We start from the raw sequence: 26,948 nt of genomic DNA, 5'->3' as shown, positions 1-26,948 counted from the left end.
GACCCTGAGGAATGAAGCATTACCACTACTCACACTGTGGCTAGTTAATTGTTGGCCTCTGCCAGCCTCTTGGTGTCAAAGCAACTCTTCTTCTGTTTATTTTTATGTAGAAACTGCAGAATTCAAATGTTCAGTACTACGCAAGGACTTCATTAGCAGGTGGGGGAATAACCCTCTGAAAAATATTTTGAATAAGGAATACATGTTCCGAGGGCCCCACCACTGTACTAGAGCTTCACGCATGCGGCCACCCATTAGAGGCTAAAGAGATTTCAGGGGTACTAAGATTGATTAAAATCTAGTTCAGGCTGTCGTCCTGCTCCTAGAAAACTTCAGAAGCCTCTTAACTAGCCCATGGCCTGTGGCCACACTGTGATCTGTGGTCTGCACAGCTGCCGGGGTAATTGTCCAAACTGCATGTCCAAGCATATCATTCTCTGCTTAAAAATCCTGCAACACTTCCCCAGAGCTAATCAGCAGAGTCAGGGCCCCAATGACATTCTTCTCTCAGACTTGCAATTTGGGCTCTTCCCAATCTACTTCACTGCCCTCAGGTGCCCTCAGGACCTGCAGGAATGGCCCCCAGGTCACCAGACTTCAGTTCTCTTTGTTGTGAGATCTCTAGAAAGCTACTTGGTTGGACCCTCCCTGAAGAAAGGCCTTTACTACTTTCATTTTTAATGTTTGCCTTTGACTTTAGCAAAAGTTGACTTGAGAAGCCTAGTGTGACGAACAAGTTCGTATATTTTCCTATTTGGTGCTTTATTTGAGGACCTGTAAACATTTGTTGAATGAATGGCTCATAAAATTGCTTTTAGCATTTTGTGCCAGGAAAAATGAAATTTTCTCATTTAATAAACTCACATGCTTCCTTAAAAAAAAATCAGTTAATTAAAATAATCCTTGTTTACTTTTTGCCTTTGTTGCCAGGAACCTCAGAGCTAAACTTTTCGGTCATAATAATCATAAAAGACAGGGTATGGGTTGGACTGGCCATCTGCCGCATTTGTCTGCTGAGCCCAGCAGTCTTTTCCTGATTTATCCATTTGTTTATAAATATTTATTGCATGGTTGTCATGTGCTGAGCACTGAGACACTGGTAAACAAGACAAGTGGGCAGAAATGGAAGTGCATGGACTGTTGTTGTCCTGGTGTGAAATCATGGTGGCCTGGAGGAGTGTTGGCGGTGAAGTTGTAGACATGTGGATGGGTTCCATATATGTGTGTGTGTGTGTATTTTTTAAGGTAGAATCAAGTGGATTTGCTGACACTTGAAGTGGGGAGTAAGGGAAAAAGAGGACTTAAGGATGACTCCCAGATTTGGATGTGGTATATGGTAGTATATTTTGCTGAGACTGAGACAAGAGCAGGTTGGGGGGAAAGGATAGAGAACTGAAAACGTTTTGGACTTTTAGATTTGATATATCCATTGCACATCCAAATTGAGGTATCGTTTAGGTTGTTTGGAGCTCAGGATAGAGATTGTTTCTCCTCCCCTGCCTCTCGCAGCCCCTCCCCCCCTACACACACACACACACACACACACACACACACACACACACACACTTCTTTGAGGGACACTCTTGCTCTCTATAGCCCTGTGGTTCTAGTGTGGCTTTGACTTCCCCAGCTGTAGGAAGTCCGATGCTTCTGGTGCCTCCTGGTCCCTGTGCACTAGTCCCCTGGCCACAGGGATTAGTCCAGGGCATGGGCATATAACTGAAGCAGGAGTCTTTCTTTGGGATCTTTGAGAGGCACTCTCTCTCAGCTGGAGAGATCAGATGGTAAACACTCAAAGCTGCCTGTGCCAGGATTCCAGTCACATGAAGGAGGCCCTTTCCAATGTAGAGAATGTTGCAAAGATCAGAGAAATGTGGAAGGGCCCTTCCCTGCTATTTGCTACACTGTATCCCTTGGATCCAGGGTTCACAGATGTGAAAAGAAAGCTTTGGTCGAACAAGTTTAAAGAAAGAGGTTTCTTGACAGCAGAACTTGCAGAGCCTTTCATTTTGAATGTGCTGCACGCCTCTTCAAGGGAATGAGTATGCAGTGTTTGCCAGATTTGAGTATGGGTTTAAAAAAAAGAAATGAAACACAGATATCACATCTTTACGAATGAGGAAACTGAGTCCTGAATACTTTAAAATACTTCCACAAAGTCATGCAAGTAAGGGCGTGTCTGAAAGATAAACTCAAGTTTCCTGTCTTTTCTATTCATTTCACTGTCTTGCTGGTATTTATACTTTTTTCTTTCTGTGAAGCTTAGGAAGGCTTCTCTGTGACTAGATGCCTTGGCCTGTACGTGTGTGTTTGTTTTTTAAATTGGAATTTGTGTTGTAATTTGTAGTGCTGGTTCTTGTATTACTCAGGGCTTCTGTGCAGGTAGGCAGTTAATATGTGAAAATCCTGGAAAGCATGCAGTTCCACTGATTTAATTTTGTTATAAGATAAGGAATGTATAGTAGCTCTGGTTGCCTGGCTTTAAATGATCAGGATGTGTTAAATTATGAAAATGATATGAGGTCTCTGGAAATTATGTGTTCTAGAAAATGCCATTAAGCAATTGCCATTTTAATACAAAATCTATTGAAAAGATGTATTTTATGGTGGTTGTGCTATTATATTTAATCTTTGTGATTTTTCTGATGCTTTGCTTGATTGTGAATAATTACTGAAAATAAACTAATAAAGAAGAGAAATAGGATGAAATATTTTACTAATTCTGACATGTCTCCAACTGAGAAATGGTATTCAGAGTCTATATGAGTAGACTTACAGTCTGTGATTACAGAACTGAGCACCTAGTGACATGTGACTGTCCCAGGTGGCCCTGCTGTGGAATGGCAAAGTGGAGCTGACCATGTTATGAGTTCATGTTCTTTCCAGCACTATTTCTTTTTATTGTGTCCAAGTGTCCACCTCCCCTTCAGGCAGTTAAAGTCATTTCGTATGGAAGATATGCACATCTTTCATATGAAGGGTGTGCACGTCTTGATTATTCATTCTGGGAGGGTCTCCATTCTGCTCCGTTGCTAGAATTGCCTGTCACGTGCCCATCCCACCACCTCAGTTTAGATTCTTATCACTTCTCTCCTGCGCTATTACAAACGCTGTCCAACTTGCCTCCTTGCTTCCTCATCCACCCTCCTTCCATCCATCTTCCTTTTTCCCAGGTAGAACCACCTCCCCCCCACCCGCCCCCTTCAAGTTTTGTTTGCTGGCCTCTGTCTCCCTTTCCAGCTATGTCTCCTGCTCCTCGTTGCAATATCCTTCGTTCTGCCTTTAGGAACTACTCACTCTCCTGACGATATGCGGTTTCATGTCTCCATGCTCCTAGGTTGCATCACCCCTTAATTGGAATCCCTCCCTTTCCCCGTTTTGTCCAGTTCATCCTTCAGGACTCACCTCCCTGTATTTCTCTAGGAAGCTTCCATACACAGCTTCTCCTTGTCATTCTCCCATCAGCAACTTAATGCAACATGATGGGGAGGAGTGTGGACTATGGTCCCAGATTGCCTGGGTTCAAACCTGTGCTATATCAATTCCATGCTGTGTGACATTGGACAAGTTACTTAAACCCTGCTTCAGCTCTATCCTCTGTAAAGTGGAATTAACAGTAGTACTTATCTTCTAGGATTGTTGTTAGCATTAAAAGAGTTAATGCATGCAAATCACTCATCAAAGTACCTATACTTAAGTCTTATTAATATTATTTATATTTTTAACCTAGTATTAGCCTTTATTAAGGGTAAAAAACTAGTCATATTCCATTTTTATACCCTCAAGCCCTTCGTAGTACATGGTGCATGGTACTCAATAAGTGTGATTTCCATAAATGAGTGAATCAAAATAATCCATAAACAAAGCATGTATTTTAGTGCTTATCAAGTTAAGCCCTGCTTTGTTTCAGAAAAGAATTTATTTCAATCACTACTTTAGGTGTGCCATTAGGAAGAATGTACAGACATAAACCTTAATATCTGTATCCTCCTCAGACTCAGGAGCCATTTAGAATTTTATTTTAAAATTCTGCTCTTTCACTGACAGATTTGTGGTTTTGGCACAGTTGTCCTTTAAAAGACAGTATCTACATTGAACATAAAAATATCATTTTTGAGACTGGTGCAGCCGCTATGGAAGGCAGTGTGGAGGTTCCTCAAAACATTATGAATAGAATTACCATATGACCCAGCAATCCCTCTCCTGGGTACCTACCCAAAAAATCTGAAAACATTTATACATAAAGGCGAGTGTGCTCCAGTGTTCATTGCAGCTTTATTTACGGTGGCCAAGACATGGAAACAACCAAAATGTCCTTCGATAGATGAATGGATAAAGATGTTGTGGTATATATACACAATGGAATACTATTCAGCGGTAAGAAAAGATGATATAGGAACATTTGTGACAACATGGTTGGATCTTGAGATTATAATGCTAAGCGAAATAAGTCAGACAGAAAAAGCAGAGAACCGTATGATTTCACTCATATGTGGTATATGAACCAAAAACAACAAAAGAACAAGACAAACATGAGAAACAAGAACTCATAGACACAGACAGTAGTTTAGTGGTTATCAGAGGGTAAGGATAGAGGGGGTTGGTAGATGAGGGTAAATGGGATCCAATATATGATGATGGAAGGAGCACTGACTCTGGGTGGTGAACATACAATGTGATTTATAGATGATATAATACAGAATTGTACACCTGAAATCTTTACTAACAATTGTCACCCCAATAAACTTTAATTAAAAAAAACATATGTTTGAATAAACTGTATGCCTTCTCTAAAAGGGAAGTGCCTGTTTGCAAAGACAGTCATTAGGTTTGCTTATGATGTCATAAGATTTAAGGAGACAAATGCTTATCAATTATTTGTGCTTTAAAAAAAATGTAGAGATATCCATATACTTTCCTCTACTTCCTTATTATCCATTTCCAGTTATGAGTTAATGATTGTCTTACTGGAAGTCACCCATATATTTTTTTAAAATTCAGATGTTGGTGGTTCAGCTTGCAGTATTTGCTCCAATATATTTGCACTAAATATCATTTCTCCAGAGCTATTTAAAATCCAAATAACATTTATAAACTAAGAGACTTAATGTCTTTATTTTTACATTTCTATTTCTTTATTTGTATTATCAATACAAATGGGGCACGTTTGTAATGGGACACTTTTTTTCTGACCTTGATGATCTCACCTCTATTATAAGGAGGTTGGAAGGAAACTGAGATCTAGACTGACTCTAAAATGTTGAATGTCAAGTTAATTGTATCATTACACAGTGGTGTAACCAGCCAACTCCTCTGAAAGATCCCATGTCTGTAATGGCACCGTTGCCGTTTGAACTGTGTGGAGTTTTTCTCTGAAAGGTGCTACAGAGAAAACACAGTGTGAGGGGTGATTGTGGTGGTGGTCAGAGACTCTTCAAGTGAACTGAATGAGGCCAGCAAGAATGAGGACAACACAGAGAATGACTCTTTTGTTATTCAGTGAAATAAAATACTAGAAAATGTTCTTGTAACAAAGAGTGCTGTTTGGTCAGAGTGAACATGATGTAGTGAAGAGTTTTTGAAAACTTTCGTTTAGTGATTAATATTTTGACTCAGTAAAGATATTAAAAAACATTTCTTTAATCAAAAAGCCTTAGTATGTAAGAAGGATACTACAGCTGTAAATGTTCAGTAGTGTTGAGCATGAAGGGAGAGTACTACTCCATTTGCTGTGACTGTACACTGCTGAGTTCTGCACCAGAACTTGTGTCCTGGGTAGATGCTGTCTTGCATGGTGACTTTCAGATCACAGTCGTTATTTTCCATACATATGATAGAAATAGCATGCGTGCTTATTCCCTTGATTTTCCTATTTTGTCTTTATATGTTTTACTGAAAACCAGTAGCCCTTTTTCTATTTCTTGGCTGACTTTATTAGGAGAATATGTTTTTGGCAATAGTTTTGCCATTATGTCCTTACTTATGAGCAGATATAAATTGTTGCTCTTATTTTATAAGGCCAGTTCAGAGAATTTTATTGTAATGACATCCTTGTATTTGGCACTTTTCCAATAAGTGGGCCATCGTTTGGAGTTTCACATCTATTTTGCTGAATGAATTGTTCTGTTAGGAAAGGATTTCACAGTTAAATTTTGCTTTTTGGGTTGTGCTGTTTTTGTCTTTTTTTTTTACTTTTTAAATTTTTTTTCCCTTGTCTTTTGAACGTTATTTAAAATGAAAAGAATCAGCACATATCTTTTTAAGCTGAAAGTTAATGTGTGATCCTACCGTTTCACACCAGCATTAAGTCTCCACAAGCGTTAATTCTTCCATAGAGGGTCTCTAAAGGGTATATATTTTTTCCTATAAAATAATGTATTTTATTGCAATTTCCTATTGAAGGAATATCCCTTTCTGACTTTTCTCCATAAATTTTCAGCACCTATAAGTTTCTCGTCAAAATGAAGCAGTTGTTTCACTCTGTCCTGTAGGTTAGGAGAAATTTATCAGGAAGAAGTTTCAGTTGTCTTGTTATTTTTTGCAATTTTCATTTTTCTATAGCTCGTAATCTCTAGGTGGAGACCACACTCTTAGGAAAGTCTCTGTTTCTTCTTGGGTGTAGTCATCTACATGTCTAGGTACTTCCTGTGGTTGAGGAAGTTCTTTCATTAAATTCTTAATATCTTCCGGTACGCCCTCATCTGGGAAAAGATAAAATCTCTGCATCATAGTTCTTCTGTGAAAGTTTTCTGTTAGCAATTTTTTTTTTTAAGCAATCAGCACTGGATCTTTCTGGTGAAGTTGAGCAGCTGTTACTTGTTTAAATTCACCTGGTTAACCAGTATATGAGGATATACTTTTTGTTCCCATTTGTTTCCCGAAAATGCAATGTGCCTTGTGTTCATTACGACAACATGATCAGCACAATCACTCAGTTGATAGTACACAGGTTTATGCAATCCTTGAAGTTTAATTGATGCCATACCTGCAAGTTTGCCAGGACGCTGCATTTTCCCATCTAAGAGATACCAAACTCAAGCAAAATTGTCCCATTGCTGGGGTGCCACAGAGAAACTTCACGTTTCCCCACCAGCAGGATCGTCCTTCTTTCTGCAGGATCCAAGGCCAGTTCTCAGTATTACTGGCCTGGTGGGAAACATATATACCCAAGCACGATATAGTTCCTAGGCCTAGACCAGCCAGCACTTGTCTGCTTCTCCACTTTTCCTGGGTCCCCTCCAATCTTCCCATGGTTGCAATTTCGTCATAAAGGAGGAAATAAGCGTTTATTCAGAGAATAACTCCCAAAATTCACATCCTTGCTAGAAAAGCTATGGAAAAACCAATGGAGGACACAGAATTTCCAGCCAACCTAAGTGGAAGGGGATTGGAAGTCAAGGGTATATTCGTTTTGATGGAATTTTTATATTCCATGAATGAAAAAAACAAAAACAAAAAAACAGCAGAATTCTCTTTCTGTGATTTTTATTTTCCTGTCCCCCTACCAATATCATGTGTTCCCTCTACCAATATAAAATAAAATAAAACCACTACAAGAAACTAATGGAGGTGAAAATCAAGTTGCTACATGTGTTACAGATAGGGGTGCCCTGCCCACTCCCCCATGTGTGCACACACACACACAGTCTCTCAGCCTGATCTCGGGAAGGAAAGTGGTTCCTATTCGTAGTTGTTTGACCCCCTCTTGGGAAGTCTTAAAGAGTATGTGAGTCCTGGCCTTTTTAGATGACCATCTGGTTTCTAGCCAGCATATGAAGGTGAGATTAAGTTTCCCCACCTCTACCTCCCTCAACTACTCTCCAGTGGGATTTATGGAGAGGCTACCAGAGTCTTCCTTGCCACAAGGTTATCTTCTTTATATAGCATAAATTTAGAAGGAAACCCTTACCCTTTTATGTGTCCTGCCTGATCCTTTTCTGGGCTTACTATGATTCCTGTCAGGGAGTCTGCCCAGTTTTCAGCATTCCTTCTTGCGTGGTGGATAGTCAGGTAGTAGATATTTCTGATAACCTTCCTGGAGTGGAGTAGCAACTCCTAGCATTTTGGCCATAGGCAAATCTATGGCCTTTTTGGCCATGGCATCCAGTACTAGCAAAACCACCAAATGGAAATTTCCACCAGAATTGGGCTGTCCTGGTCTGGGAAGTGAGCGGCCAGATGCTTTAGAATTGGAGTCCTGGCCTTGCTCTGTGCACCTCACCTCAGCCACACTTATTAAACCTCAGTAATCTATGCCATAGGGATTTTTACAAAGATAATGAGGGACGGCATAAAACACTGAACATAGTCATTTACTGGCATATGATCAGTAAATGGTGGAGGTAATGGTGATTTTATTAAGAAAGAATTGACTGTAGATGCCCTTTTCCACTTTCCAGGATTCCAGTGTCATGCCCATTTTGCCTGTATTATCATTGGAATCAAGGAAACTGTCAACATCATTATCTATTTGGTGTCTGTTACTTCCTCCCCCTTATAAGTTCATTACTTACATGTTTAAGATATTTTCTTTAGCCTTACCATAGTCAGAGACCATTTCTAAATAGAACTAAAATGGAAATTTGAGTGTCTGAATCAGACTCTCCCCAGTTAACCCAGGTGGGCAGACCCTCCATAGGAGTGTCATTTATTTTTCAAGCTATATGGTAAAGAAGAAGCAGAGGGTTTCTTGTTACTTCTGAAGTCAATTTCCATTAAAATCTTCAGTGTTCAGTGTATAATTTAATGTCTTTTGAAAAGATTGCTATTTTTGAACCAGTGTTTATGTCACAACATTTTGACATAAATATATTTTGACATTTTGACATATAGAATAGTCATTATGTGACAAATCCCCCACTTGTTAAGACTTTACAAGTGACTAGGAACAATCCATTACAAGGTACTGGTTTTGGCTGGAGGCCAAGAATTAATTAGCTCATTTGTTTAGGGTTTGATACTTAAAAGAGGCCAAAGACCAGAGGTTTAATTCCCAGATAGGTCAATTAGTGTAGCTTTTTTCCACAGCTTCATGTTGAAACTAAACCCCCAGCCCTCTGTCTTTCAAGTGTATGCCATTGGCCACAGGGGGCATTGGTCACACTGGTCAGAGATTGGATGGATTAGAAGAGCATGGACCACTCATTACGAGGAGACATCCAGATGACCCCCCCAGGTTGGGGGGTCATCACAATTAACCTCCCAAAAAATGGAAGTTGGGGAAGACTGTCAAGGAAGCTATTGTTTTAAAAACTGCTAAGAATGTCTAAGTGATAGATCAGAGTCCAGAAGTCAGGAAAATTAGGAAACTCTCAGATATTTTAATTCTGACCACATATTTGTAAATGATTCCATCCGAGAAGATAAGGGAAACTATGAGCCGAAAGGAGTGTGACAATGTGGCAGTTTAATAATGAACTTAGATCTCTAAAGGAAGTGCACCAAAGGTAGAGGCTGACAGTCAAGGCTTGTAACAATAGCTAACATTCACACACTCTGTTGGGCAGTGTTCTGAAAATTCTTGTTTAACCTCACTCAAACTTTATGAGGTGGGTACTATTATTATTGCTGTTTTACAGGTGAGCAAATTGAGGTACTGAGCTTTAGGTATGGCTGAAGGTCACATAGATAGATAGTTAAGTAGCTGAACTGTGATATGAATCCAGGCAGTCTGATTCTAGAGACATCTGAGACTTGCAGAAGAAGCTATGGACAATAATAAGTTGTTAAAAGAAGTGTCCAGAGCCAGAAGAAAAGAAAATAGCTGCATCTGAATGGACCTGATGGAGGTGTGTGTAGTAATACATTATAACCCTCCAACTCCTGTTGTGCGTCTTTTATATACGTATTTAAAAACCTAGAACATTAAAAATATGTTTGGGAAGTAGTAAGAAAGAGTTAGTTTTTCTAAATGAATTTAAGCATCTTAGCCTAACAGAAACTCCTTCCCAGGCCCTGAGACCATTTGGAATGGAGATAGTTCAACTGTGTCCATTATTTGAGGAAACCTGGAGAACAGGAGTAATGCTGGGAGTGTGGGAGAGGGCAGGTGTGTGCCTTGGTGTGGAAATGGTCTGGAAGCTCTGCTTAAAAGAAGCCGATACCTTTAAATATTTAGAGCTTACTGTGTTTCCAGGCTTGTTCTGAATGAGTCTACAGAGTCAGAGAAAGGATGTTAAGTGGGGACAAAGTTTAGTTGTCTGACATTGCAGTGAGTTTCTTCATTTGCTAGTAAGTGCGTTTGGAAGAATTCAGGTGTGAGAGGGCTGAGACTGGCCTGGAGGGGTGTCCACAGAATGAAAACAGCAGATAGTGATCAGACTGTTAAGGTTTCCTCTGACCTCTTCCTCCAAACACTATTTAGTGTCTATGGAATTAGACCAGAGAATTTTTGGATCTTTGATGAGGCTATTTCCATCTGTGATGTGCCATTTAATCTAATTTCCAGATGAGAAAACTGAGAGAGGAAGAGAGAGTGACTTTCCCAGTCAGTCAGTGCTTGGTGACAGGTAGATTGGACACTCACCTATGCTTTTATCAGACTGCAGCTTTCCTGCATCCCCAGTCATCGAGAGTCTAGGAGGCAGCACAGGTGTGGGGCTGGCATTACCTGGGTTCAAGTCCCACCTGTGCCACTCACTCTTGATCACTCCTTACACTGCTTACCCGAAGAAATGGTAATGTTATAAGGAATAGGTGGAAAGAATGTGCTTGGCATGTGGCAAGTGCTTATGTTCTTTCCTTTTTCTAGTGAGGCCTGAAATCTTTCTTTATTGTACTTATTATTATTACTGGTAAGTTTTCTAGCATCTCTTAACTCATGACCAAGAAGTTTCATTTTTGCCTTATTTTTCTCTTTGGATGATGTGAAATTTTACTCTGCACTTGCCCCCATGCACCCTAATGAATGTGCCTGGTCGCAACCACACCACCATATTGATTGTCTCACTTTAAGTTAATGACCACAAACCCAAGTGGGCCCCTTGATGTGAGCAGGCGTATCATGTTTCTTAGGTCCATTCCTTCCCTCCCTCCCTTAGGCAGCTATTGCATATTTTACATTTGCTCTTCAAATATCAATTTTCCCCTACTCTCAGCCACTTCCTTTTTTACTAACAAACCAGAAATTATCGGAGAACTTCCATGTGCTCCCACCACACCTACCACCTGTTGTGTCTGTGCCTGAGCTCCTGGCACCTTGGACACGGCATCCTATCTCCACCTCCACAGACCTTCTCAAGGACATTCTCCATTAAATTTCCCTTCTTTCTCCTATAGAATCAGTTTTCTTCTCTCCACTGAATTCCCACTGGCATACAAGTTCTTATTTTTCTCATTAAATAAAAAGCATTTTCTCTTGACTCTGGTTTCCCCTTCAGAAATTTCTTTTCTTCCTGCTACAGTGGGACATTGTGAATGAGTTGTCTATATTCATTATGTCTAACATTGCCCCTCCCTTTCCATCCTGAACCTATTACAGCAGGCTTTTCACCTCTTACTCTTAAGCCACTGGCACTGGCCTTATCAGGCCATCAGGGATATTTCATTGCTTCAGCCACGGGTAGGTCCCTGCTACTCCTACTCTTTACCACCAGCACTTAACGCAGTCAATTATTCTTCTGGAATACATTCTCGACTGGACTGCTTAGACATATCCCTCCTGGTTTTCTTCATTTCTGTCTGACTGGTCTTTCTCAGTCTCCTTTGCTGGTTCCTCATCTCCTCAAGCTCTAAACAGAGTACCTCAGGGCACTGTATCTCTTTTCTATATACACCACACTTTAAATATCATCTCTGTAATGAAGACTTGTAAATTGATATCTATAGCCTGGATCTCTGCTGTGAACTCCAGGCTCCTTTACCTGACCACCTGCTGGGCATCTCTACTTGGGTGTGTTGAATAGGCATTGCAGACATCACATGTCCATGGAACCTCTCAAGAGTGTGATATGTCTGTTTCACCAGGTGATTGTTTCTAGGGGATCCCTCCTAGGAGATTGCTTCTGGTGGATCGCACAAAGATATGTGGGTGTCAAGGAACTTCTAGAGGCAAAGGGGAGGAAAAAAGGCAGTTGGGGGGGCAAGATTACCTTGATAATTGCTTGAATCTTGTGACAGTTAATGTTGCTGAGAAGCATGAGTGGTTTGGGGAAGAAGGGACACAGGGGTGTAAGGTGTGGGGATAGGCTTTGAAAAAGGTAAATCAGTGACTACACCAAGAGCAGACAGTGCTTTTCCTTAATGGATCTTAGCTGTATCCTGTCAGTTCTTTGAAGTAAATTCAGGAATATTGGAATGAAAATAACTGCTTGAATTTAAAACAACAAAAATAAAAACAAACAAGCAAGCAGAAAACATAATGTGTCCAAAGGGAAATTCTTACTCTCCACTAATCTCCAATCTGCTGTTTCCCTCCTCCAGTCTTTCAAAGTCACTTAACAGTATTTCATTCTTCCATTTACTTGGGACAAAACATTTGGTATCATTCTTGAATTACCTTTCTCTCATATACCCTTCAGCAAATCCTATGGGCTCTACCTTCAAAATACATTTAGAATTCATCTTATCACCTGTCATGCTATCACCCTCATCCAAGCCACCATAATTTTTCACCTGGATTAATGGAGTGTCCTTATAACTGGCCTCTCTTCTTTCCACCTTATCCCCATCAGTCTTTTATTACAGGTATTCAGGTCACATCACTCCTCTTCCTATCTCATTCAGAGTAGAAGCCAACGTCATGACTGTGATGTATGACATTACATGATCTAGTCCTCCACTACTCTCAGACTTCACCCTTACTTTTTCCCATTGCTTTCTGCACTGCATCAACCTTGAAGCAGTCTAGGTCAGCTTCCACAGCAGAGCTTTTGCATTTGCTGTTCCTGCTACTTGGAATTCCCTTTCACGTCCTGCTGTAGATTCCTATGCCTGATTGCCTCACTTCCTTCAGGTCTTTCCTCAAAGGTCACTTTTTCAGCGAGGGATTCCCTGACCACCTATTTTAACTTTAAACAACTCTGCCCCCCTTCTCTATTATATTGTTCCTTAGCATTTAGCATAATCTAACAGACTATCCATTTTGTTTATCTCATTCCTTGTCTCTTCTCTCTCCTACAAGAGAGAGTCGAAGCTCCACAAAGCCAGGGTCTTTGTTCTGCTCATTGCTTATCACCAGGGCTGAGAAAACAGGTTGCTTCATGGTAGAGCCACATATTTGTTCAACAGAAGAATGACCACTTCTTGCTCTGGGCATTCTTTAGGCTTAAAGATATTGTAAATCTTTCCCACAAAGCACTAATAAAGCTAATTATTTTATTTCATGTTTTCTATTACATATATTTACTGTGTATGTCAAATTGATTTAAGACCATAATAATAGGAATGCCAGAAGAAGACAAATAGAAAAAGAGTTCCTATATCTTTTCATTCTGTTTCATTTGAGTTTGTTCATGGTACAGCTCTCTACATACATTTGGAAATATGTCAGTTTATCTATTTATATGCATCTCTTCTTATTACAAAAACAAAGAAGATTTAAAGGGACTGGTGGGCAATGTGATGATGTAAGGATGTTGCACCCTAACCTGCTGTTTCAAAGGCTGGGTAATAGAAAAAGACGGTATATCATTTATGTTAATAATCTCATTTCCAAGAGGTATTGACGGTGGTTGTGCAGTTTGTGTTATTCCGTGCCAAAGCTTTTGTATTTATTACTTCAGTTCTGTCTCTCTTATTTGGGTTATAATGTCTCCAGTCCTCCAATTGCAAGCTCATTTATATTCTAAGGCCAAAAAGCTGTTGAGTGTTTGGAACTTTCTCGGTTCAAGTCACATTAATCATAATTACCTAAATTCAGCCATTTGATATTTTACTGAAAGGCCACTAATTCCATGCCCCACTGGTTTTTGCACATACACTATAAAGGAAAGGACATGATCTATTCTGGTACCTTTTGGTTTCTCTTAGTTCTAGTCTTTTCTGGCTTCTTAGGCTACCAGAGTGAAGATTCAGGGTAATTCATGCTTCTGCTTACTAGCAAGTTTTTAAAAATTTTCATTTTAGAAATGTGCATACTATAAAATTAACATTTTTTGGGGGGGGGTATAGTTTTATGAGTTTTTTTTAAATTTTATTTGGAAATTATTTTAGATTTATGGAAGAGTGGCTAAGAGGTCAGAGAGTTCCCATATCCCCTTTACCTAGCTTTCCCTAATGTTAACAGCTTACCTAACTGGTAAATTTATCAAAGCCAAGAAATTAGTATTGGCACAATACTATTAAATTATTGCCTTTATTTGGATTTCTGTCAGTTTTTCCACTATTGTCCTTTTGTTCCAGGATGCAATCTAGGATACCATGTCTCATTTAGTTTCCTGTCTCCTCGTCTTCTGCAGTCAGTGGCACCTCTCTCCTAGCGTACCTGGGTGGAGGAAGTGGGTTAAGTTCATCGGCTAGTGAAGTTGGGAGAAGCTCCAGGTTGAAAGTAGCCAGAGTGCTGGGGCTCAGTGTGACTTTGGAGATGTTCTGATCCAGTGGCTACAGAGGGGTGGCCCTATGGGCTGGATCTGGCTCACATGGTGTTGGAAATATGATTTGAATTAGTTGCCAACATTTAACTACGAGGAGGTTTTCCAGAAAAATCTATATTTTGGGCTTCTTTTTAAGAAATTGGTAGTTCCTGCTGCCCCAGGTCTGTTTACTGACTGGGACGTTCATGTGGCCCTGAGAAGTGTCTGTCCCTTCTCTATGGGCAAGAGCATTCTAGTTTGCTTCAGATTGTGCCCCTCCTGATGCTAGTGTAGCCTAAACCAGCTCCTCATTGTATAGATGAAGGTGCATCAAGTCTGCCCTGTCTATGCTTTCTATGCTCCTCTTGGTCTCAGAGGGAGATTTGCAAGGTGTGGTTTTGGTTCATCTGGAGGGCAGCAAGGATGATGGGAGGAGGACCCAGTATAAAATCCCCTCAAGATCATCCCACACTTAGTCTTTGTGCAACTTTACTTTGTCCCACAAATATCAGAGTTTGCACACTCATTCCCCAAGATGGCATCTGGTTTGTAGTCACTTCCTGTTTGGTTGTACATGGTTATCTAAAACATTACATGAGTTGCTAATGGTTAAAAATCAGGCAATGAACCTGAATATCCAGATTTGCAACTTCTCTCTAGAAATCAGATGACCTGGCAGCCCTGGGGCTACCTTCCCACCTGGCCTGGTCTCAGGGCTGGAGTCAAGGCTGTGCCCTCTAGACAGATGCAGGCTCATTGCAGGCCTGCCCTGGGCCCTGTGGGCATTTGAGTTTGCAGTGTTTGCCTTAGGGTATTAGGTTGGAAATCAGGGAAATTCCAGTGGTTTCCTTTTGGCGTTTCTTGACAATAGTTTTTCTTGACAAGGAGTTATTTTAATAACTCCTCTAAGTTGTTGAGGAAAAGGGAATTTGGGATATGGACTTGTGACAGGATCAGAGTCAGCCATCTCATTTTGTCTATGGTGCCCCATCCTCTCCTCCTGGATGTGCTGTCAGTTCCCTTTATGTAGCCTGAGGCTTAATGTTGGATATTAGCTTAGCGTATTGCTCCTTTCAGGGGTATTTTTGTTAGAACACAACTCAAAGTACACACTTAAAGAATTAAATAGAAGTGACAGTGTTGGGATTTCAGGCATCTCTGGTTGGTGTCTCTGTAATCTCAGTCCAGGAGTGTGTAAGTATAGAAATAAGACAAGAGCACTTCCTTTCCAGATTATATGGAAACAATGGGGCCAGTTACTAAAGGGGCGTTGTATGTATGTGGAGCTCTAAGGGTCTAGATCTATGTGCCTGGTATGGTAGCTGCTGGTCATAGGTGGCTGCTGAGCACTTGAGGTGTGCTAGTCTGAACTGAGATGTGCTGTGAGTGTCAAACATACCGATTTCCGAGGATTACTGTGAAAGAAAGAATGGAGAATGTCTCAATAACTTATATTGATGACATATTTCAATGATAATATTTTGGATAAATGAAGTAAAAGAAAATAAATTGTTAATTTCATCTTTTTTAACTTTTTAAAACTGTGGCTACAAGAAAATTTAAATTTCCATCCGTGACCCCATCATATTTCTGTTCAACAGAGTGACTCTAGATTCTGCTGTATTTGATGGTGAGTGAGGGTGAGCAGCCTGTCCTCCGAGCCTTGGTAAAATACAAAGAACAAATATGGACAGGATGGTAAATTGTTTTCACAGCGCTTGGCTTTAGTAAACTTTACATTAACTACTCACTGTAGTGTATTTGGTGCATTTAGATGGATGAGAAGTTGCTGTCTCGCTTATTTAGCTGTATTGGTGATGTGGGGCTGTAGTAACAGTGGTTAGAGCATAGGACTGGGTGGTCAGACAGATGTTGGTTGGAATTCAATCTCTTCTACTTGATGTTGGGTCAATTATTTAACCCCCCTGAACCTCAGAGCCCTGTCCTGTAAAATACGGACAATGGTGAGTCACCCTATTATGTGAAAATTAGGGAAATAACACATGTAAAATGTCCAATGTAATATTGGGGACACAGTACAGTAAATGATTTTTTGCTTTTGCTTTAATTATCTTTCCTGGTAGTATGAAAAAATATCTTTTATTAGTTATGTGTACTAGGAAGAAGGCCGTCCCCCCAAATCAGGAAAAGGCACATTTGCTTATGTAATGGGATATTGGCTTTACTAGCAAACATAAATGGATTTTTTCCGTTCACTACTTAAATAGCACAGGCTTTTTATTTTAAGCAGACCAGTCTTTCCTCTGTTATGCTCAACATTCATTGAAACCCAGTAGTGGACTGTATGACAGATACTCTGTTTTAGAAAGTATTAGACACCTTGAATTTTTAAAGAATCTGGAAGAATGTATCATGGGTACAATATAAAGTGATTAATACATTACTACGTAAATGATACCAGTTAACAGGAACTGGACAGAATGAGGATGAGGATGAGGAGAGCACAGTGACCAGAACTATGTGGTGGGAAATACTCACCTGCTCCTCATCTTGCCCTCCCTTTGTCATTTTCAGGCACACGCAGGGGTACTTTGTGATTTTTTTTTTTCTTTAAGGTAAGGCTAAGTTTTTCACATCTTCAAACTATTATTTTGTGCCCTGTGGAATTTATTGGACTGAGTGGAAGACTGGGGAACGTCTTACACTCAGTTCAATGAATAACCCTGGGGAACCCTGGGGAACGTCTGTGCTAGTTAACTTCTAGAGAAGTCCTGAATAGAGGAATGGTTCCAGGAGGATCTGGTGGTTTGTGTTCTTTATCCCTTCTCCTTTGGTCATAAAAGAATCAGGACCCAGAAGCTTGGAGTTCGAGACACAGAAGGACCATGGGAGGCCTACTTCAAGTTAAGAATGCATAGATTGGAAACGTTTTTTTTAAAAGCTTATCTATTTTCCCTTAAACCTATTAAAGATACCACATTACTCATTCTCTGGCTCACATCCATGTCTCTTGCTCAATTAGAAGGCAAGTCTGGTATCTCCCACTTCTCCCCACAGAGTGACTTTGCTTGGCAGTGACTTTTCAAATGATTAATAGAACTTCTCCTTGCTAGAGTAGCTCTCTATTATCGAAGGACAGGCTTGTTACATGCAAATTACTCAGATAGTATGTGTAGAAATGCTTTGCAAGCTAAAACTCCTTTATAACGTGGGAAGGTTTATGTCTACCCTGACCATGGCCACCGGCCACAATATTCACTGGAAATCACCCACGGGTTCCAGTTAACTCTCGTGCCACCAGGTCTTAGTAGGTGTGGATGGTGCTTTTATGGTGATCCTCTTGCCATCTTGCCTGTGCGGCCAGTTATCAAGGCCCTCTGGAGCCTAACCCTACCCACCTGGTTGTTCTGCTCAGGATGTGACAGCCACTCTCTAACAGGAATCCTCTGATTTATGACCGATGGCTTCTCCTCCTGAATTATATTAAATAACATATTATAAAACAATAATAGTAGAAACTAACAACTGATTGCTCACTGTTTGCCAGATGCTCTTATAATTGATTTCCTCTCAGTTGACTCTCTCAACAACCCTAGGAAATAGATGCAGGAAGGGCCAAATGACTTGCTTATTCTCAGGCTCTCAGAACCCAGGTCTGTTTCAGAGTAGTTCCTGAGCTTTTAACCTTGCTCATTCTGTGATCTCTGTTTATTTTTCTTCTCTCCTGTCACTTGCCTGAGAATTCCTAGTCTTCAAATGCAAGTTCCATCTTGGAAGTGACATTTTCATTAAGAACTCCAAGCTACACTCTTATGTGGTTTTATTCCCTCTGATCTGAACCAACTGGAGGATGTCTGACTTGTCTCTATGGTTTAAGCCCTTACATGACATTTTTTTCCTGATTGTTTCTCATGCATCGAACTTGATTTTTCAAACTTTGTCAGTACTCCCAAGGTGGGGGCATTTCATGTGTTTCTTCTAAATGTTCCTTAATACTTAGCACAGTAGTGAATGCACTCATGAGAAAACATTTAAGAAATAGGTGTAGAGCATTTGGGGCAGGCACTGTTGGTGGGCTGACTGCCCCATTACCAGCCTCTTCCTCTTAGCATACAGAGTGGTGATTAGTCTAAGAGTGGTTCTCAGCCAGGGGCAGTTCACCCTCCCGGGGACCCTGGGCAATGTTTGGGGACATTCTTGATGGTCATAGTTGGGGTGGGGTGACATCTGTGGGTAGAGGCCAGGGCTGCTGCTACACATCCTGTCATGCATAGGCCAGTCCTGCACAACAAAGAATTATCAAGCCCCAAATGTCTATAGGGCTGAGGCTGAGAAAGCCTGGTCCAGAGATAGCTGTATGGTACATTCTGGCCAGTTAAATATAAGTGAAAATCCACTAAGGCTTTCTGTGAAAGTTGCGTTTTCCTGAGACAGGAGATGTCCCTGCCTGTGTTCAGCTTTTGCTTTCAGCATGGCCTTGAGCCTGCACATAACAAACCTGAAGATAAAAGTGAACACATTAAGTAAGGATGGCGGAGTGAAAAGATAAAAAGTGTCTGGGTTTTCTCTTATTTGAGTCCAAACACATTCCTAATCAATATACCACAGAAACTTGAGTTGGGAAGGTCTACTCCAACATTCCCAGTGACATAATTCATTGCTTAGGGGGAGAGGCTCATATTGCATATCTTCAATTATTCAAAAGTTCTCCCTTTCTTTTGAACCTCTGAAGCTTCTAGTCATGGACATATCTTTAAGCTTGGCAGGGATTTTCCTGGGCCATCTCTCCCATACACTGACACGTCCATGGAAAGTCATCCAGATCAAGTCAGCAGGTCTGCTGACAGACACGTTCTTCCATATTCTGGAGGGATGTAGATCTAGAACATAACACTCATTTTGGACCAGTCTTCAGAGTCAGAGTCCAAAGGCAGTAAGAGAATGTCACCTCTGCAACCCCTAACCCTTTGATTTCCTATGTAGGACTTCAGAATTGGTACGGATTATCTTAAATGCTTTTGAATGAGTAGGGAAGGAACTTTCATTGCCTTGAGTGCCCCTGTTCTGTCCTCCACGTTTTGGACAAGATGCCAGGAATACTGCCTTCCTCTAGGTAACCTTTTTCTGTCTACCCACAGATAAGGCCCCCAAAACCTTTCCGAGTAAATGCCTGCTATCATCTGGACTCGTCTTTTCCTCCTCGGCTTTCTGTACAGTGTGGGATGCTTTTCCTGCTGAATATCTTTAAATTAAAAAAAAAATTATGGTAAAGAAAAAACGAATGAAATTTGCTATTCAAACCATTTTTCAGTATACAATTCAGTAGTGTTAAGTATATTTGCATCGTTGTGCCACAGATCTCCAGAACTTTTTCATCTTGTCTGCTGAGATATGTCTTTATTGATACTTGTTCATTTACTTTTTGCCCTGCTGCTTGTCCCCTTCATACAGAATGCTCCTACTGAGGCTTATTGTGCAGGAAAGAGGCTCCTCTGGCCAGACTGTTTTCTCTCTGACTGTTGGACCAGCCATTCAGCGAGTTACTGCAGTTGTCTTATGGTCTTTACAAGCTCCCTATCCGGAAGTCAAGTTGGGATTTGAAAAACCAGAGATTTGGTTTAAAGCGTAGGAATGTTTGGGGCAGCAAGGATTCTCAGTTGATAGCGTACAGACTTCACCAGATAACTCAGCTGGAAATATTCTGAGTTTAGCACAAGGTCCCAGCATGGAAAGATGGACACGACTGTTCTTCCTGGCATTTCTCTCTCTTGAATACCCCATATGGTAGCTCCCTTATTTTTTACTGCCCTCTGGCAGCCAGGCCCTTGTCTTGCTGGGGCTGAATCACAGGTGTTGGGTGTTGTTTAATTTTGAGTTAATTAGGCTTTTTGCTACTAGACTTTTGTTTGGTTTCTTAAATTCATGAATTAGTCATTAAGTTGTGTTTACCAGGCAGGCACTCTGGCAATCTGTGGTCTGTCCAGTTGCCCTGCTTTTCAAAGGATGCTGTTTATGTAGGCTTTAGGACATGATGGAGGGAAAACAGAATCTTCTCCAGGGACCTTTTAACTGCAGCCTTTTCTTTACTTCCAACTCTTACCTGTGCAGGTGGGTTTGTCCTTACTTTAGAATTACTGTTTTAATGGGATTACCTGTCTGGTGGGATGGAGGCTGTGTCCTGAGATTTAATAGGCGCTGTTGTATTACTTTTGTAGTTGCCTGTGAGGTTTGAGGAACATCAGTTATTGGATGAATTTTGCCCAGGAGGACTCTTCTCTAGAATAAGTTAGGTTAAATTGGAGAATTGGGTGGGTGCTAAGCAAAATAAATCCGACAGAAAAAGTCGAGAACCATATGATTTCACTGATATGTGGGATATAAAACTGAAAACAAAGGAACAAGACAAAGAAACAAAAACTCATAAACACAGACAATAAGTAGTTTCGTGGTTATCAGAGGGTAAGGGTGTGGGGGGTGGTAGATAAGGAGTAATGCAGGGTCTCAGCTCCCGCTCCCCACACAAGAATGCAGGATATGGTGAGGCCAAAAAGGAACAACAACGGAGCCATGGATGGGGGTTCATACATACCACTATATTTTCGTTGGCGGCTGGGTTGGAGATATAGGAAGCAGGATCCACATGATCCGCAATATAATCCGCCGTCCCCTTCTCTGTCAACCGACCACCCCATTGCCAGTATAGCCATGGCAGTTATATTAGTGGCTAGTGGCTAATTGGTAACAGCTGATGGCCAACCAGCCACAGGGGATGGCTATCTAATAACTAAGCCAGCACGTTTCCACGTGCGGCCGAGAGCCTGGAAACTGCTCTCTGGGACTCTGTCTCCACACTCCACCCCTCCAGGGTCTTGTCTCACAATCTATCTTCCGCCAGGGGCCCTGTGTCGTATTGGCCCATAGGTACCTACGGGTGGAAATAAATAGTAGTCATAGGAACCAACAATGGCAAATACCTTCCATCTGGGAGGATACATGCCAGCTTTTTGTCCTGGGAAAGGAGAGTTGCTGCCACCAGCACCTTTCCTGGTTTGTGGTACCAGACCTTTATGGCAATGCTTGGGGTCCCTTGCATAGTATCATCATGTAACAGAACAGGGGACCCCATAATAGGCCATAGCGAGAGCACATAAGTTCCCCGCAAAATCATCCTGGCATCGGGACCTCCGTATACCACAGTCACTTGAGGTGGCCACTCGGCCACCACCCCTGGCATCACTTGCAAATCATGGGTCAAACCAGCCCCCCATGGGGCTATCAGGCCCAACTGCCGACAGGGGGTGCTTTTGACCTGCCAGGGCCAAGTCCATTGCTGCCGTTCCCCTGCTTTCAAGCATGTGGGTGCTGGTGGCAAAATGTTTCCATTTCTGCCATAGCCTGGCTTTAACAGAGTCTCACTTGTGGTAACCTGTAACTGAATGGGAGTGGCCTTTCAATGTAGCAAAACATCTAGTGGTGCGGGCACTCCCTTCCTTGGTCTCTCATTCAGGATTCTCAATGCGTCCCTCAGGATTCTCTATGTGTCCCACAGACACAAGGCCCAGTCGCGCATTGTGGGAGGGTGTTTTGACACCTGGAGGCCTCGCTTCAAAAGGCCGTTGTAGAGTTCATTCATGCCAGCTGCTTGTGGATTGTATGGGGTATGAAACAACCATTGCACGTCCATCTTGGCAGCCCAGTGCTCTACATCTTGCCAGGTAAAATGAGTAGCCTGTCACTTTCAGTGACTTGGGGGCATCCATAGAGGACGCACAGTCATGTAAGAGCGACCACTGTATGCTGCTGATCCACAGCCGGACATAGCCAAGCAAACATCGACCCCGTAGCAGTGTTCACTGCTGTGAACGCATACATCGATTTGTGGGCCTTAGGCAGGGGTCCACTTGCCAGCGAGTGAGGGGCACCCTCCCTCGCGTAATCTGCTGTGTCTCCCAGGGGAGCCTCCGCCTTTGGGGGCTGTCCTGGGCACAGACGGCATAGTCACAGCAGGCATCTGCTATCTCCTGCCATTTCAAGGGCAGACCCCAGCGTCTGCTCACCTGCCACATGGTTCGGCTTCCAGCGTGCTGCAATTTCCTATGCAGCCAATGGGCCACATCAGTGGCAGGAGCCCTTCTAATCATCGGATCCGTGCCAGGTCATCTGCTTCATTATTACCTGGGGACACTAAGGGAGAGTAACCTGTGACATGTGTTAGGGTCACCTCCTTTCTCTGCCCTAGGTCCCAGAGGTCCTGCCACATGGCTTGACCCCACAGTGGACGGTGTCCTACCAACCAGTTTTGGTGTTTCCATGTAGGGAGCCACAACATTAGGCCCCGGAACACCGCCCAGCTGTCAGTACAAATAACTAAGGGCCCAGGCTCATGGCTGATTATCATCCACACAGCCCGTAGCTCAGCCCACTGGCTACTCTGGCCCACCCCAGTATCAAACCAAATGGTGTCTGTTTTGGGCTGCACACCAATAACCGTCTAAACGGCTGCAGCTCCCCGGCTAGAGCCATCAGTATACCAGGCATCTTCAGGTACTGGGGGCTGTCCTTCTTTGTAGGGCAAGGGCTCCAAGTCCTCCCCCTTAGGCAGAGCACTTGGCTCAGCCTGGCCTACAAGCTCCACAGGCCCTAGGACCTGTTGTAGCTCTGTGCTCAAAGGGCTTGAACTAAGGGTGCTACGTTGCTTCAAGTAGGCACCCCACTTGGCGAGGGTGGTGGTCTGTGCCACCCCCGTTTTGGGTCCCTGGGTCCACGTACGGACCCACCCCTGGATGGGATGGGTTGTTCAAACCAACACCCGTGCCGTCCCTGTGATGGCTTCTGTGGCCACTAGGGCTGCGTACATAACAGCCAGCTGTTTCTCTATTAGAGAGTAGCGGACTTTCACTCCTTTCCACAATTGGGAACAAAATCCCACTGGTGACCGGAGACGCTCCTGCCGTTGCCAGAGGCCCCAACCGTACCCCTCTTGGGTGAACATCAAGTTCAAATGGGTGACCAGGGTCTACTACTTGCAGAGCCTGTGCCTGCTGCACTGCCCGTTTTGTGGCAACAAAGCCTTGCTTATAGCCTCTGTCCAATCCCACGAGGCTCCCTATTTTATCATGTTATACAAGGGCCTTGCCATTTGTGCTAAATGGGGTACAAATACCCGTCAATGCCCCAGCAGGCCCAGATATGTCTGCAGTTGGGGGACCTTGGTCGGCTGGGGAAATGCTTGTATTTTATCAGTAATTGCCTCAGGTATGACCTTTGTCTTACCTGACCACACAACACCCAAAAACTTGACAGATAAGCTAGGGCCTTGGACCTTTTCCTCGTTCACCACCCAGCTATGGGACTTCAGGTGGCGGAGAAGAGAGGGAGCTGCTTGCTCTAAATCTGAAAGAGAATGAGAAGTTAGTAATATGTCATCAACATAGTGAAACAAGATCACAGAATACGGGTTATCCCACTGTGCCAAGTCCTGGGCTAAGAGCCCATGGCAGATTCTCGGCCTTGTGGAAGGATTTGAAAAGTCCACTGTCTCCCATCCCAAGTAAAAGCAAACTGCTCTTGACACTCAGGTGCAATGTCAATGGAGAAAAAAGCATTTGCCAAGTCCACTACATAAGTTCCCAGGCGGACAGATGATCCATCGAATCATGAACTGAAGGTACTGCAGGTGCAAAGGTGGCATCACCTTATTTAACGCCCTCCCTCCACAGTCATTCACCAGGTTCCATCTGGCTTCTTGACAGGCCATACTGGGGGAGTTAAAGGGACTATGTCGGCCTCACAATATGTGCCTTCTCCAATCTAAAATTATACAACCAATCTCCTCCTGGCAGGTGGTACTGTCGCACTGTAACCACGCGCCAGGGCTGCAGCTACATTTGAGGAGGGTAGTGAGTAACCCGTGTATCACTGCTGTCACCACCCGTGTCCGGAGATGGAACTCTCCAATGTCTGTAAACTGAGGCCATGTAGCACGTCCACCTCTAGAATGTATTCTGTAACAGGGGAGACATGTACCGTGTGGGTACGGGGGCAAGCCTTCCTAAACCCAGTGGTAAGGAAACAGCTTTTACCGTCACAGTCTTTCCCTCGTAGCCATCAATGCAGATTGCTGGTCCGAGGAATAGTTCTGGGTTCCCATAAATAAGATTGCAGTCTGTCCCAGTGTCAACTTGGGCCAAAACCCTCTGTACATTAGAAGGGGACCAATGTATGGACAGTTAGATGTGGGGCCTCTGGTCCCCGCTAGTCCCCTCTGACGGGGTACCTTGACCCCCCTCACCCCCCCAATCAAGCTGAAAGGAGTCGGACTCAAGCGGCCGCATGAAGTCCTGGAGGGACACTGGTTGCACTTTCCCAGACTTCTCCTTTAGGTTTCGCCAGAATTGCTGTTCCGGATACAACTGTTTCCAAATTTCCAACAAGAGTGCATTGGGTTGCCGGTCTATTTCTTCCTGATCAACCCCCGCTCCCACGAGATCACATCACATCTTTGCACGTGTTACTCTCTGAGGCCCGTGACCTCGGCTCCCTTACGTTTGACTTGGGCTTCCTTGACTTCTTGGTTAATGAAATAAGAAACTGAAAGTACTCCCTTAAGTTGAAGGAAGTACCTTTCTAAGAAGTAGGTGGTAAATGAAGTTAAGGCGCAAGTATTTCACTTTACTCACTAAGGATGGACTAATGTAGTCTGACAGGCACACTGTTTTTGATGAAATGTTATGAATGCTTCAGATTTCTAGCTGTGATCATCTCAGACTTTGCAGTCACACACTTTGAGATTTATGCCAGGTCAGGGTGAATCTTTTTAGTTAAACTGAGCTGGTTGTAAGATTTTAGCCCCCAAACTTGGGCCATCTTGTTTTGTTCACTGGGTTTGGCCCTATAAGGAATAGCACAGAAGTACCTTACATTCATTAAAAAAAAAAAACTTTTTGGTAATAAAAATTAATGTTAGTTAAAAAAAAAAAAACCACTTAGTCAATGCTATATGTGGACCAACCATTTCTGAACTAATTGTGAACACAACTTCTGTTGAGTCTTGGCTTTTGCCTTCAAAGCATAGAAAACTGTTTATATTGTCTGTAATTGTTCTTCCATGGAGTAAAAGATGGATTTCATTTCTGGGTGAAGCATTATAATTCTTATACTTTCATTTCTGGTCATGTTAAATGGATAATAGAAGCAAAGTGGGAATATGAAAGTAGAAGAGGTATTACTTTAAGGTTATATGTAAAAATATAGGGTTTTCTCTTTCCTGGAGCATATGGTATAAATAAATAAGAGTAAAAATTAGAAAATCAATCAAATAACATTTTACCGATTATACTTAGTCATTATAAAACTTGTAAAGCATATCATTGGCTATATAAAGATGGGGCAGACAGAGTCATCTCATTACAAGGAAGTGATGTATCCCTGAAGAAAGTGTAAGTCACTAGCTGCTTATATGAGAATCCATAATTGTTCAAGGCTGGTCTCCTAGCAAACAGTAGCAACGTGTACCATGTATATCTGAGAAATAATGCCAAGAAATGCACTACAAAACATTAGAATTTAGTATATAAGCAATTTAAGAAATATAATGGCATAGTAGGGACCAAGATGGGGATAGCAATCATGTGTTAGTCGCATGCAATTCATATATACAGGCATCGTGCTGTAGAAATCTCTTAGGGTGGCAGTTTTAATATATGGTCGCCGTAGCCAAGAATACTGATTGTTTCTCCCAGTCATGCTACGTGTGATTTGTTCTGTGCTGTGTGTGCATCTATTGTTGGGATCATGGTATGTCCTTTTCTGTGAGGATGGGTGCTGGGCACAGTGCTCACAGGCTTCCTGGGTGCTGTACAGGTAAGGCGCTCTCTTGGTTCCCTGCTGCTGGGCAGAAGGATATGAATGCCGCTGGGGCAAAGCCTGTCCCATGCTGGCCAGAAGGGGAAGCCGGAAGGGCTTGGACTTCCTTATTTGAGCTAACACCATTTCAGGCCTGCTGCTGGTAGCCTTTAATCTGCCATCAGTGAGCTGGTGTTTGAGAACTGCGTGACAGGCAGGCTGCTAGCTTCCCTGAGCTCACTGAGGCTCTTTCTTCCTGGGACCTCCTGGCAGATTTACCACTGGCGCTAGGAAGGCAGAAGCATCAGCCATTGAGCTGGCCGGGTGCTCAGCAGAGGGAGACTTGGAGCAGGCACACAGCCTGTTGGCTAAGTCTAGCGTTTCAGGGGTGTGGATGTGTGTTCGGAATTTGCGAGGAGTCACTGATGACCCAGCAGGCTTCCGCTCCAGTGGCATACTCATTTTTTCCTCTGATACTGGGATTGCCTTCCCTTCACTGTGTGCCCTACTGTGCATAGTGGGGACCAGGAAGCCACCTAGAGGCTTCTTTTCTCATTTCTGAAGCCTTGAGTCTGGCTCTTCTCTTAGGGATATTTGGGCCAATTGCCCTGGTGTTTCCCACTGTGTAAATTG

The 26,948-nt window shown here is 42.6% G+C and overlaps 1 protein-coding gene and 1 pseudogene across 16 annotated transcripts in view; one reads left to right on the top strand and one right to left on the bottom strand.

Moving 5' to 3' along the window:
- The window catches only part of CARMIL1 (capping protein regulator and myosin 1 linker 1), a 349,148-nt gene that overhangs the window by 45,080 nt on the left and 277,120 nt on the right, over positions 1 to 26,948 (top strand). The gene's annotated exons all lie outside the window — the stretch shown is intronic.
- On the bottom strand, positions 6,556 to 26,405 carry LOC117014559 (39S ribosomal protein L13, mitochondrial-like; annotated as a pseudogene).

The sequence above is a fragment of the Rhinolophus ferrumequinum genome, chromosome 22 (assembly GCF_004115265.2).
Source record: "Rhinolophus ferrumequinum isolate MPI-CBG mRhiFer1 chromosome 22, mRhiFer1_v1.p, whole genome shotgun sequence".
Lineage (NCBI taxonomy): Eukaryota > Metazoa > Chordata > Mammalia > Chiroptera > Rhinolophidae > Rhinolophus > Rhinolophus ferrumequinum.
Note: the sequence above shows the minus strand (reverse complement) of the source record. Positions and strands in the feature narration are given on the sequence as shown.